We start from the raw sequence: 13684 nt of genomic DNA, 5'->3' as shown, positions 1-13684 counted from the left end.
CCTAAAGCCAAGTCACATCAGTGGTGACAATCTAGAGGGAAATGGATCCTCCAGCCTCCGTCAGGCTCTCAGGCCAGCATCTTGACTTTAACCCCCTGAGACTTTCACCTGAGCCAGAACCACCCACATAAAATACCACTGAATTCTTGACCCGTGGAAACTGTGTGAGATAATAAATTTTTGTTGTTGTTGTTTCAAGCTGCTAAGTTTGGGGGTGATTTGTTATACAACAAATTACATATTTGTATGTATATATTGGTATATACATCTCTGTGTGTTTTCGTTCAGTCCCTTGCAAAGTATCCTATGCTTTGCAACCTCATGGCCTGTAGCCTGCCAGGTTCTTCTGTCCATGGAATTTTCCAGACAAGAGTACTGGAGTGGGTTGCCATTTTTTGCTTCAGGAGATCTTCCCAACCCTGGGATCAAACCCACGTCTCCTGTGTCTTCTAAATTGCTGCCCTGAGCTTGTCCCTCTCAATATAGCACTACCACATAAGCTTTGCCTTTGCGTTGTTTGCTAGGCAGTGGGGCTAAGAAAGGGCTGAAAGGGAAATGGAAATTAAGGGATTATAAGCAGGTAGATTCTCCCAACATAAATGACTTACTCAAAAGTCATGGCTTTTTGCAAAAGAGTCCCTGTAAAGTCTGAACACCCTGTAGGCAGGGACTCTACTGGGATGTGGGGACTAGAATTTCAATTTCCCATTTGTATTCCAGTGGGGACCAAAAGCACTGCCTCTGCACCAAGCAGTGTGAGATCAGGCTTCTTCTAGTCTACAGCTGCCAACATCTGTAACCCTGGGAAATTCACTTAGGTTCTTTGAGCCACAATTTTATCAGATCACAGATGCTGAGAACTGAAGGCTCATTTTATTATTTTTTTTTCTTTCTTTTTTTTTTTAATTTATTTTTTATTTTACTTTACAATTCTGTATTGGTTTTGCCATACATTGACATGAATCCACCACGGGTGTACATGCGTTCCCAGACATGAACCCCCCTCCCACCCCCCTCCCCACAACATTCCTCTGGGTCATCCCCGGGTACCAGCCCCAAGCGTGCCATATCCTGCATCGGACATAGACTGGCAATTAGATTCTTACATGATATTATACATGTTTCAATTGAAGGCTCATTTTATAAGAAGGTGTATGTAGTGTGAAGAACACTGGACTGAGAACCAGGAGAGGTTGCCAGACCTTCAGGGGCTTAATTTCTGCCTCTATAAAACGAGGTGGTACAACAACGTGACCAGCAACAAGGAAGAAATAAAATATTAACCCATGCATAACAAAAGAAAAACTGAGGTGGCAGGTATAAATAAACTTCAAGACTTCTCTTCACTCTAAATTGTGTAATTAAAGATTTGAGACTTACTTAGGGTCACAGCATGAAGAAACTGGGGGCTAAAGCTGTTTTTCCCAACCCCTAGTCTGAGAGTCCAGTCTTGCTGCTTAGGATTTCACTGTCTTTGACTCTTTAGCTCTGCCTTCCTCTTGACTCTTTGGGTTATATAGGTTTTGGACCATGTGGGATTTGGGGTTGGACTAAGTATTTCAAGACTTTCCCAAACATATGAGGACATTGCTTATAGCACTGTGTACTTTGGAAAGAGCTTTTAAATATATTATCTGGCTAAGACCTGACAGTCTCCTAAGAACTATATGTTTATATTTACTTTCCAGATAAGAAATTGACTTTTGAAAGAGTTAGAGACTCAAGGTCCCAAGGATTGTGAGTTAGGGGTAGAGCTGGGCAAGAATGCAGGTCACCTGACTTCCAACTGAAGGATGTTTACTCACAAATGTAGAGGATTCTAGGGAGACGATACAGTGGCTCAATGAGGGGAAGCAGATCACAGAAAGAAGGAGACTTGAGGTGTGGCTCAAAGAAGGAAAGAGGAGGTAGGTTCCCTGCCTGGCTCCTCTTCACTGCTGCCAAGCCAGGCTCATGCCTCTGTTTTCTTTCAGTCACCTCTTTATTACTGTAGAAGCCATATGGGCTCATGGTAAGTAATTCAATCAGAAAAGAAGGGTAGCTAGTAACATGTCAAACTCCTCTGCTCCAACCCATCTCAAGAATCCTCTCAGAATGTCTCAAGAGTGTCTGGTTTAATGTTGCCATCCTTTCCATGGCCCCTGGCATGGCTCATGTACTCTTGAAGTGTTTGTGAAGATATTGTGGTCCATCCCACATATCCTATACTTCAATTTGGGGTGGGATTTTAGGTCATAGCATGTTTCTCTTGTCCATCCTGGGCTTCATTCAGCTATAAATGGAAGTGGGAAACACTTCCACATATACTTAGCATCACATGTGTGATAGTGCACAAGTAGATGTCACCTGGAATAAACAGGACTTAGTTCTGAAGATTGAGAAAGAGCTTCCTGTTTCCTCTTTTCTAAACTGAAGGTAACTGAGAATGCAGAGCCTACACATTTCCCTTCCTCTTACAGGTCCAGGCAGACAAAACAGGATGGTTGACCAGAAGGACAGTCAAGCCTGAGGTAGGGAGTAGAAGAAAGAGTTGAGCCCAGACACTCAACCTGTTACAAAATACAGTCACTCTAAGCACCAGTGGACACAAGGCTCAAGAATGCCCTGGGCTTTGGACAACTCCTCCTCCCTTGGGAAGGACTCATAATGTGCTATTTCCTCCCTTATGGGCAAAAATGTGCATATGAGTAAAGTAATAGAAATATCCTTATTTTATATATAACTGAAATGTCTCCTTTTGGGGAAAAATATGACACTTTTTATTTCGGGCACAATTTAGGGCACAATCAGTTCAGTTCAGTTCAGTCGCTCAGTCATGTCCCACTCTTTGCAACCCCATGAATCGCAGCACACCAGGCCTCCCTGTCCATCACCAACTACCAGAGTTCACTCAAACTCACGTCCATTGGGTCGGTGATGCCATCCAGCCACTACTTAAATGTACAAATACCCTTTGAACAGAATATATTAACACCTACTGTGTTAGAGATTGGGAATCAGAGATGACACCTGCTCTCAAGGAGCTTACAATTCAGAATGGGAAACAGATACCCACCCTATTTTTGAAATAAGTATAATGATAGCAAGGACAATAGCTAAATGTCCATGGAATAATTACTCTGTATAAGTCATGTTTTATCTTGTTTAGTCTTCATGGCAATCCTAACTAAGGTAATTTTAGTAGTGCCAGGTTTCAGATGAGGGAGCTGAGGTTTAAAGAGGTTAAGAGCTTGCCCAAGGCCACACAGATAACAAGAGGCAGAGCCTGGAGTCGCGCTGAGTTCTGGCTGACATCTCTGTATACGAGCACTTCATCATGTTCTTGCAAGAGAGGACAACATGGGCGCTATTGGAACCCAGGGAAAGGCGGTCACCCTGACTGCTGAGGTCAGGAGAGGATCCCAGAGGGCTCACATGCCATTCTGTGAGTGCTTGAGCACCTATCAGGGACTAGCCAGGTAAATGAGGGCAGAAAGAGGGAGCATTAGTAGGTCAAGTCTACACAGGACACCTCAGTGGGAGAGGGAGGGGAGGAGGATGCTGAAAGGGGCAAGAGCAGTGTGGAAAAGGGTGCTATGAAGGCTGAACTTCCCAAGTATGTATATCATTAAGCTCATTCACCTCAAGGTTAATCCAGAAATGTTCAGTAATGACCGCTATTGAGGCTAGTCGACAGAAAAATATTTACCCCTGAGGAGAACACAAATGAAAATATCTAAGAGAGGAGGGAGGGGGAGCCATCAGGGCATCAGGAGCCGGAATCTCAACCATCTGGAATCCTACTGAGATTTGGCGGCCCACTCCAGAGTCTCAGGTATCTTGCCAAATTATTTTTTAAAGGAGAAAAAAACAATAATGTTGCCTGCTATAATAATGCACCGGAAACTCCTCACATTGACATTTACAGATTTCCTGCCAGTGGCCTGGAGAGCACATAATGGACGGATAGCAAAGGCAGCAAGAGAGAAAGAAGCAGCTGAGTGACTGAGCTGTGCCTCCTTGGGTTTTTTATTATCATTGCTGCCTTTAGCCATATGCTTTTCAAAGGCACTGACAAGCCTGGACCGATTTCAAAGGAATTCCTAAATCCCGATTTCAATATCATCATCGCATCTCCGAATTGTCAGTGCTCTGTACAGGAAACACAAATTTATTTAAGTTCTGAAATGTTTCTCTATAAATGTTGATCAGCCTCTTCTGTCATTATATGAGATGCCTTGGATGTTGAAATAGATGCTAATAAATTGCCAATCCAGCTTATTGATTGCCAAGTAATGAAAAGCATTTCTCTTCCTTGGAATAGGATGTCTTACCATCTAAGTGGCTTCCAGAAGCTGCATTTAAAAAAAAAAAAGGGAATAAGATGGTTTCTTTTTTAGTCTGTCTGGTTGCTCCTTACCACTCCCACCCCCACTGCCACTTTTTAAAACAGAATGAAAACAGATTCAATCTGCTGGGGACGCTGGTATTTAAGTACAGGATGGACGCTATTTGTGCTACAGCTGTCATCCAAGACTCTTGTCATTCTTTGCCACTACTGGATATCCCATGTGAATAAGTCTCCACTCACTCCAGGCCTTTCTCTCTCCATTTTCTTGGCCCCCTTCTCCATGCCAATCTTGCTCCATCTTACAAATAGACCAATTAAACCAGAGGCTCATAAGGTAGGTGGCTGATGAGTCAGGAACAGAGTCTGGGAGAACCCACAACCAAGTGGGACTCTGGAACTCTGCAGTGTTCCTGGCTCCATCTCGAGCCCAGAGAACAGCATGCTGCTTTGCAAGAATGGTGTCACACTAAAGGCTCTGGAGAGCTAGAAGCCACAAGTACACTGGCTATTTCAGTAAGATTTGTGTGAACAGAGCAAAGAAAAGAGATAAATCCTGTGAAAATACAGAAGTCTTTTACTTTAGAGAAATTCTTGGATGGAGTATGCAGAAATCTGGGATATTTTGGTATATTCCATCCAAAATGAAAGACAAGTTTCTCCACCTTGTGCTTCATCACTAAGAAGAAGACCAATATTTCAAAGACACCCTTGAATTTGGGGGGCAGCATAATAATATATTTAGCTCTCCATTCCATACCACTAATAGGATAACAGAGAATACTCCCTGGGAACCAATACAAAATCATGTTCAGCACCTTGGGATGAAAGCATGGGACTATTAAATTCTTTTCTTGAGCCCGTACTGTGAGCCAGGTATTTTTTTTCCCCAAGTACTTTATTCATGTCGTCCTCACAGGGCACACAGGTTTCAAGGCAGAGTGAGTATTTAGTCCCAAGTGTGTGGTTCCCAAGCCCATTGTTCTTAACCACGTTTAAGTCCGTGTTCTCCTGTTTTCATTTTCAGAGCTGCTAGTTAATCTTGGAGACTGCAGTTTCCAAGTGATGACCATTCCTCATCTGCTGCTGCTGCTGCTCAGTCGCTTCAGTCGTGTCCGACTCTGTGCGACCCCAGAGACGGCAGCCCACCAGGCTCCCCCCATCCCTGGGATTCTCCTGGCAAGAACACTGGAGTGGGTTGCCATTTCCTTCTCCAACGCATGAAAGTGAAAAGCGAAAGTAAAGTCACTCAGTTATGTCTGACTCTTAGCGACCCCATGGACTGCAGCCTGCCAGGCTCCTCCGTCCATGGGATTTTCCAGGCAAGAGGACTGGAGTGGGGTGCCATTAGTCTACCATAATTCCAGGATCCTCTGACCTAGGAAATGAATGATAAATTTAACTACCGCCTACACACCCACTTAGAATAGTGAGAGGTAGCAATGAGTAAGAGGAAGAAATTGCCATAACTAGTATTTTAAAGAAAGGGAAAAGGAGAAAGTAATTATTCAATCTTCAAATACTCAAGAAGTAATACAGAAGTATGCAGTTAATTAAGAATATGGTAATCTACAAATATTTGTTCCCCTTTTCTTCACTACCACAACTGGGAAAGTATATAATATCCAGAATTTGGGTATGAATCCCAAAACTGATACCTTCTAAAACACGATGTTTTTCAGCATTTTTCCTTCAGAATTCTAACTTCAGATAAATCAGTGCTTCTTGTGTGTGTCTCACACGGCCTTGAGCACTTTAAAGCTCTGGTGAGATTCTCCCTTTGGCTGTACTTCCATCCTACCCATGTGAGAACACACTTTGCTCTCAGCCCACAGCTACCTCCTCAACTTCTTTTTTTTTTTTTTCCTCCTCAACTTCTTAAATGGAGGCTCCCCAAAGTCAAAATTTCAAGGCTTATTCTGTAGAACTCTCAAATGTGGTAGAACAAAAATTTCCTATTGTTTTTAAATCTCCCACTGTCTCTAAATATGATGGGGTCTTTTGTTTACTAAGTCCTAATGACGTCATCATCTTTAGTATAACAAGGATACACATATATACTTGTAGTCTTGAGGATAGAATGTAAATGATGGGAGGGGTATATGTACTTTTTCATCGCAATTTCATTGCAATTGAGATAACTACAGATTCACATGCTATTGAAATAATCTAGAGAAATCCCATGAAATCCCATGTACCCCTGACCCCATCTCCCTCAATGGTAGTGTTTTCAAGCTCTAGTAAAATATCACAGCCAGGACATTGTCACTAGTACAATCACCAATCTTAATCAGCGTTCCTCAGTTGTTTGAATGTGTGTTCCTTCTAATAATTTGGAAATCAGACATTTTAATTCTAGTTTTTAGCTTTAATTTTAAATAACTATCTTTTAAAAATTGATACATAATTAACATGTAATGTTGTTTTAGTTGTACCACATAATGGTTTGATATATGTATATATTGCAAAATGATTATCTAAATCAGTTTAGTTAACATCCATCACCCCACGTAGTTACAAAATTTTTTTCCTGTGATGAGAACTTTCTAAGACCTATTCTCTTAGCAGCTTTTAAATATCCAGTACAGTGTTGCTAACTGTGGTCACCATGCTCTGCACCACGTCTGCATGACTTTTAACTGAAGTTTATACCTTTTAAATACCTTCACCCATTTTGCTCACCCCACACTGCTAAACCCACCTCTGGCAACCATCAGTTTGTTCTCTGTAAATGTGAATTCAGTTTTTAAAATTGCTTTCTATTTTAAATTAATTTTTTTGGCTGCACCACACAGTTTTGGATCTCAGTTCTTCAGCCAGGGATTGAACATGGGCCATAGGAGTGAAAGTCTGGAATCCTAACCACTAGGCCAATTAGGGAACTCCTAATTCACCCTTTTAAGATTTCACATATGTGAGATCATACAGTATTTGTCCTCTCTGTCTGACTTTCTGACTCACTTTGCCTTCAAGGTCCATTCATGTTGTAGCATGTGGCAGGATTTCTTATTTTTTGTGGCTGAATAATTTTCCATTTTGCATATCTTTATCCATTTATCCACTAATGGACACTTAGGTTGCTTCCATGTCTCCGTTATTGTAATTAATGTTGCAATGAGCATGGAGGAGCAGATAGCTTTTCAACATAATGATTTGACTCCAAATCAGATCAAATTTAGTAAAGGAAAGTCCACATTGTTGAGTCATCCCCACCACTAGGACCAATTTGTTCGGGTGCCCATGCTCTGGACTGCATTCTAGGCACCTGCTGCCATAGAAACTCTCTGCTTCTCCACTGGTTCCATGAGCTACTACTTTCCTTTCCCAAAGTATTAATTGGAATCTCACTGCCTTTTGCCTTATATTGGTCTGATGACCAACTCCAAATACCCCATATGTCATCAAAAGCCTTTTGTTTGGAACATGCTGTCAGGTAACAAATTCTGTTCCAATTGGTGTTCTTTGATTATAAGCAATGAAATGACTGGTCAACTTAATTAAAAGAGAAATTTATTGAAAAGGTATAGTTTAGCTCACATAATACATGAACCAGAACTACTCAGTCAACTCACAGAACTGTGAAAGGCAATAAACTGTTGTTTTAAGCCATCGACATTTTACATTTTTTAATTTTTTATCTTTTGGCCATGCCACATGGCATGTGGAATCTTAGTTTTTCTGATCAGGGGACCATGTGCCATGCTGCATTGGAAGCATGGAGTCTTAACCACTGGACCTCCAGGGAAGTCCCTAAACTATTAAATTTTGAGGTGGTTTTTACCCAGCATCAGATAACTAGCATTCATCTTATAAAAAATAGTAGAAGAAAAATACATGGAAAATTAAGATGCATAACTCTAGATAGATATTCACATATATATAATTACACATGCATATACATAGTGTGCTGGATAGGGGCATGGCACCCCTCTCCAGTGTTCTTGCCTGGAGAATCCCATGGACAGAAGAGCCTGGCAGGCTACAGTCCAGGAGGTCAGAAAGAGTCAGAAACGAATGAAGTAACTGAGCATGCATGCATAATGTGAGCGAAATAAGGTGACTCTTCAGTTCAGATCAGTTCAGTCGCTCAGTCGTGTCCAACTCTTTGTGACCCCATGAATCGCAGCACGCCAGGCCTCCTTGTCCATCACCAACTCCCGGAGTTCACTCAGACTCACGTCCATTGAGTCAGTGATGCCATCCAGCCATCTCATCCTCTGTCGTCCCCTTCTCCTCCTGCCCCTAATCCCTCCCAGCATCAGAGTTCCTTCCATTGAGTCAACTCTTCGCATGAGGTGGCCAAAGTACTGGAGTTTCAGCTTTAGCATCATTCCTTCCAAAGAAATCCCAGGGTTGATCTCCTTCAGAATGGATTGGTTGGATCTCCTTGCAGTCCAAGGGAGTCTTCTCCAAGAGTCTTCTCCAACACCACAGTTCAAAAGCATCAATTCTTCGGCGCTCAGCCTTCTTCACAGTCCAACGATTGCAGCCATGAAATTAAAAGACGCTTACTCCTTGAAAGAAAAGTTATGACCAACCTAGATAGCATATTCAAAAGCAGAGACATTACTTTGCCGACTAAGGTCCGTCTAGTCAAGGTTACTCTTAGTGTCCTCATTTCTGTAGCTGGGCACAAGTTACCCAGCACTATAATGATTTGATAATGTCTATTTCATGTTCCCTTTCAGTGGGCATCTCAGCCAGCTGGATTTTTTACTATTGGGGTGACCCAAATCACCATTTCTGAGGAGTCCTTCCCATATAAGCTTGCTATAATCTTCCACTGAATTTTATTGCAGCATATGTCATTGTTAGGAAGTGTTCCAGACACGTTCTTCTCTCATTTAGTGCTGTGGCCGTGTTCCTATTTCTCTTTGATAATGGCATTTCTCTTTGGTAATCTGCAGCCAAACAGTAACCTCCTTTTTGTCCTGTTAATCCAGATTTATAAACAGCACAAAATTGTCAGGTGAGTTTTGACTTTCAGTTCAGTGGGACCCTTGTTTTGTCTTATGGTGGTAACACTCATTCTTTGGGTACTAAGACCTCTAAACCAATAGAGCCAAAAATGGAAGGAACAGGAAGCAAACATTTAGATGTGATACTGAAAAGTAACACTACAACTTTCAAGACTTTGGCTCTCAGATCCACCTATTCTGTCGTAGGAGAAAGCACTATGTATTAGTTACTAGTTCAGAGCAAGTATGGCACCCACACTTTCCCCCTGACTGGTTCAATAACTGAGTCTTAATTGGTCAGTTAACTGTTCTATAAGCTCAGATGTTTCTGAGTGATAAGCACACAATAAGACCACCAATTTCTATATGATTAAGCCAGTTGCCTTCTTTGCTAGCTAGAAACAATGTTGTGCAGATTACCGTGACCAGGCAGAAGGCATCCAGTGATTTCAAGGATGGTGTTTGTAGCAGAGGCATGATAAGTAAGAAAGACAAGTCTATGTTTAAAATAAATGTCTATTCTAGTACGGACACTGCCCTGGCAGGGACCCAACAAAATCAACCTGCCACCAGTTGACTGACTGGTCTGCTCAGGTTATGTTACTCTATCACATGCTCGCCATTGGTTGGTTTGGTTGGTTGGTTTTGTTCTTTATTCCCCTAACTTTATTGAAATATTACTGACATATGACATTGTGTAGGTTTAAGGTGTACAGCATGAGGATTTGATACACATATATGCTGTAAAATGATTACCACAATAAAGTTAGGTCATACATTTATCACCTCATATAATTATCACTTTATATATATAAAACATTTCTTTACCCGTCCATTCATCGGCGACACTTAGGTTATTTCCCGTGTCTTGCTATAGTGAATAATACTGCAATAGAACACTGGGGTGCAGATATCTCTTCAAGACAGTGATTTCATTTCCATCAAATATATGCCGAGAAGTGGAGTTGCTGGATCGTACAGCGGTTCTACTTTTAATTTTTTGAGGCGCCTTCATCTCCATACTGTTTTCCATAGTGGTTATACCAATTTACATTCCCATCAACAGGGCCCAAGGATTCTGTTTATTCCACAAAATTCTTGCTGCATTTGTCATTTCTTGTCTTTTTTATATTTATATAACTATCTTAATTTTCTATTTTTCTAAATAGAGTATTAATTCCACACTATGAGCAATGGTGAAATTAGAATATTTCTACTTCCCATTTCCTCTACTCACCTCTCCTCCCTCCTAAATATGAGAAAGTTTTCTTTTTATAGAGTTAAATTTTATATTGTTACTATACTTCTCTCACTTGGTTTGGTAGCTTTGTAGCCCAAGCCATTAAAGATGAAGAAACACATTTACACTGCAACGTATTTATACCTCATCCTACCTTTGTACACCCTTCTCAACAGAACTTTTGTCAGTTAGATCATTTCCAGATCATTTCTAATCTGTTCTTCAGCCATGTTCACTGCACGTGTTTTGCCTTGATCTACGGTGACACGCGGGCTTCCCCGGTAGCTCAGTGGTATAGAATCTGCCTGCCGGGGCAGGAGACGCAGGAGATGCAGGTTTGATCCCTGGGTCGGGAAGACGCCTTGTGGTAGAAAATGGCAACAAACCCACTCTAATATTCTTGCCTGGAAAATTCCATGGACAGAGGAGCTTGGCGGACTGCAGCTCACAGCGTTGCAGAATTGGACATGGCTGAGTGACTGAGTGTGCACACCTAGTGATATACATTCAATATTCTCTGCCAGCTCTTTGGTTGCAGCTTCTTCATCGTCTCTTGGTAGACCCAAGTTTATACTCCCGTAGAATCCTTCATTTGAACTGATAGAAATTCTCAGAATTCCTTATGTTTGAATCTGTTACCTAAGTATTTAAACAGCAGTCTGGCTTAGAATAAGCTGTCATGTTGATTTTGCTTGAGGCTTTCCCGATTCTTTCTTGTCTTACAGTGTTTAAAAAGTTGCAGTGAATACAAATAATTAATGAAAATCAAGTTATCTTCAAGGAGAGAGGGAAAAGAGATGAGAAAAGAAGGCTGAAAAAAAGTAAAAGAGGTTATTTAATAATATAAATAGAGAAAAAGATGTCATTAAAAGAAGTAAACAAAAGTTGAACAATACTGTAAAGCAATTATCTTTCAATTAAATAAATAATTTTTAAAAAGAAAGCTGAGTAGCAATCTTTGTGTCTGATGAAATAGATTCCTAGATAGAAATAATAATAAGAGACAAACAGCATGATACTGGGAAAAAGAACCATAGGGCAAGGACATATAGCCATCATGAACATGTATGCAGCTACATATGAAATATATAAAATAACAACTGACAAAACACTGAGAGAAATAGATTATCAATTATCATCAGTGATTTTAACTACAAGTTGATAGATCAGCAAACAAAAAATTATCAGAGATATAGAAAATCCGAATGCCGTTAATATCTAGCTGCTAAATGTATATTGAACTCTACATTAAATAGAATATATTCTTTTTTAGTATATGTGTAATATTTACAAAAATTTACCATATACTAGACAACAAAGTAAACCTTAAAAAATTCCATAAAATCAATATCATACAGACTATTTTCTATAAAGGAACAGATAGTACTAAATATTTTTGTCTTTGCAGGCCAGATGGTGTATGTCTTAACTACTCAACTCTGCAGCTGTAGCACAAAAACAGCCATAGATAAGCAAATTGATGTGTTCCAGTATCTTTTTTTTTAAGGAACTGGATAAATATAAAGCATGGACTTTAGTTTCCTGACCGCTGGTGTAGGCTAATTTGGACATTCTAGAGAGTATTAATATAATCTGGGATTTAGTAATCCTGTACATGCATGTGAGCTCAGCTGTGTCCAACTCTTTGCAACCCCATGGACTGTAGCCCACCATGCTCTTCTGTCCATGGAATTTTCCAAGCAAGAATACTGGAGTGGGTTGTCATTTCCTCCTCCAGATCTTTCCAACCAGGGATCGAACCCACGTATCCTGTGTCTCCTGAACTGGCAGGCAGATTCTTTACTATTGAGCCAACTGTATATCAAAAAAATTCTCACATGGACTCATAAGGGAGCATATCTGGAAATTTCAATCCTCTTTGCAGGGATCTGGGGAAATCTAACGTTGATTTCTGGGGAGTTGGATGAGTGAAATGTACTGGACATACCTCAGGGAAGACTATGTAGCATGTAGAAGAAAGAGACTGGATGTGCTCAAGCGACGCGAATATATACTAATATTAGAGTGCTAAGTCAAAGACGTGAGAAACAGGGGACTTCCTTGGTGGTCCAGTGGTTACAATGCCGTGCTTCCAATGCAGGGATGCAGGGGACACGGGTTCAGTCCCTGGTTGGGGAACTAAGATACCACTTGCCATGCAGTGTGACCAATAAATAAATAAATAATTTTTTTTTAATGAGAAATAGAATGAGACCTAAAGCTTATAATTTTTAAAATTTCAAAAAATTAAGAATATGGATTAACAGATACAAACTATATAAAATAGATAAGCAACAAAGATTTTCTGTATTGCATAGAGAACTGCGTTCAATAGCTTATAATAATCAATAATAGAAAATAATCTGAAAAAGTATATGTAACTGAATGACTTGAAACTAACACAATATTGTAAACCAACTATTCTTCAATAAAAAAATACACAAAATGAAAATGTATGTTTTGTGAGACATGTATACAAAATGTATGTTATACCTGTGTATACGTTAAACACTTGTTTGGATTATATATACATTATACAGGCATGTTATATACAAAGTACACTTTTTAAATTTTATTTTTTTATTTTAATTGGAGGCTAATTACTTTACAATATTGGGGTGGTTTTTGCCATACATCAACATGAATCAGCAATGAGTGTACATGTGTCCCACCAACTTGAACCCCCCATCCCACCTCCCTCCTCACCCCATCCCTCTGGTTGTCCCAGAGCATAAGCTTTGGATGCTCTGCTTCATGCATTGAATTTGCACTGGTCATCTATGTTACATATGGTAATAGACATGTTTCAATGCTATTCTCTCATGTTGTCCCACTCTCGCCTTCTCCCACATAGTCCAAAATCTGTTCTTTACATCTGCGTCTCTTTTGCTGTCCTGCATATAAGGTCATTGTTACTGTCCTCCTAAATTCTATATATATGTGTCAATATACTGTATTGGTGTTTCTCTTTCTAGTTTACTTCACTGTGTATAATAAGGCTCCAGTTTCATCCACCTCATTAGAACTGACTCAAATACATTCTTTTTTATAGCTGAGTAATATTCCATTTGTATATGTACCATAACTTCCTTATATATAACATTTCTCTCTATGTATGAAGGATATATTATAATCTTATTAGAATACTTGCCTATGTGT

This window comes from Oryx dammah, unplaced genomic scaffold (assembly GCF_014754425.2).
Source record: "Oryx dammah isolate SB20612 unplaced genomic scaffold, SCBI_Odam_1.1 HiC_scaffold_25, whole genome shotgun sequence".
In the NCBI taxonomy this organism is placed as follows: Eukaryota; Metazoa; Chordata; class Mammalia; order Artiodactyla; family Bovidae; genus Oryx; species Oryx dammah.
The sequence above is the reverse complement of the archived record's forward strand: the minus strand, read 5'-3'. Positions refer to the sequence as shown.